Raw genomic sequence first — 1,301 nt, 5'->3', positions numbered from 1 at the left:
TGCCCGGGCCCTGCGGCTGCGTCCGGTGTCACCCTCTGGGGACACCTGTGTCACACCTCATGCCACCCTCTGCGCTGACGGCCCACCCGGACGGCGAGCGGAGCACGTGTCCCCCTCCCGGGTCTCCGGGGCCAACCTCCCCGCCCCCAGTAGTGCCCGGCATTGCTGGTTTTGGGGGGCTGCGGCCACCCCCGCACGCATGGGGGCTTCTCTCCCTCCCGCCGGGCCCCGTCCCTGCGGCAGCCACTGCCCCATGGCACAGCCCACATTTGGGAAATGCCTGGTCCCTCCTGGCCCACAGTCACCAAGGTTTGGAGGAAGCCAAGCGGTGCAGGAGGCCCTGAGAAATGAGATGTGGGCACACGGAAGTATTTTATGGAACCACAAGTTATCTCGCGTTTCTCCTTTTCCTGGAAACGTCACCTTTCTGCTGTCCTTATCAGTGCCACAAGCAGGAGCGACATGCGATCGCTACAGAGGTCTCGGCGGAGCTCGGCTGCGAGCTCAGGGCACTGCTGGGAAGGCACCCATGAAATGGCGGCTGTCTGGAGAAAGGCAGCGAGACTGGCCAGAGATTTAGGCGAGGGTGGGGAAACGGCACCCAGAAGAGCCCCAGGTGGAGGTGGCGGTGGCTGGTGGGGGGGATGGTGCCCCCACAGACCTGTTCTGGAAGGGGAAGATAAGCGCCAGGCTGGCCGGCGTCCCCGGGCGAGGGGTGAGGGCCTCCCTGCCCCAGGGCATGGCCGCAGCCTGGCCCTGCAGCCCTGCTTGGCCCGGGGCACCCTCCTGCAGAGACTCCTTTCCCCAGTCCCCAACGAGTCGGGGGCTCACACCAGCCCCTCCCCGGGGAGCTGGGTCTACTGCGTGCCCCCACAGCGCCTGCGGGCTGGTTTCTCTTATTAATGCATTATTTGAGGTGACATCCTGGCAGTCCCTGGCTCTTGGAGAGCACGTCTTGGTTTGGTGACTAACTCTTGCCAGGATAGTGGGGCTGTGCGGAGCCGACCCCTCTCTGCATGTCTGAGCACATCTCCAAGAACCACTTCTAAATACACCCGCAGCCTCGCTGCCTGGGTTTGCAAACCCACAACCTGAATTTTTTTTTTGCCCCAAAGATGCCAGGCAGGGAGTTTGGGAGTGCTGCAGCTTACTGGTTCTGCCTCACGGACAGTCCAAAATGGGATCGTCTGGAAACACAGTGATTAAATGATGCTGAAGCCATTTACTTACGTTTTTTTTGTGGGTTTAAAAGTTATTATTATTACATGATAGCAGAAAGGCTGCTTCCCTGCTGCCCCCCC

Source organism: Charadrius vociferus, unplaced genomic scaffold, assembly GCF_000708025.1.
Source record: "Charadrius vociferus isolate BGI_N301 unplaced genomic scaffold, ASM70802v2 scaffold822, whole genome shotgun sequence".
In the NCBI taxonomy this organism is placed as follows: domain Eukaryota; kingdom Metazoa; phylum Chordata; class Aves; order Charadriiformes; family Charadriidae; genus Charadrius; species Charadrius vociferus.
The sequence above is the reverse complement of the archived record's forward strand: the minus strand, read 5'-3'. Positions refer to the sequence as shown.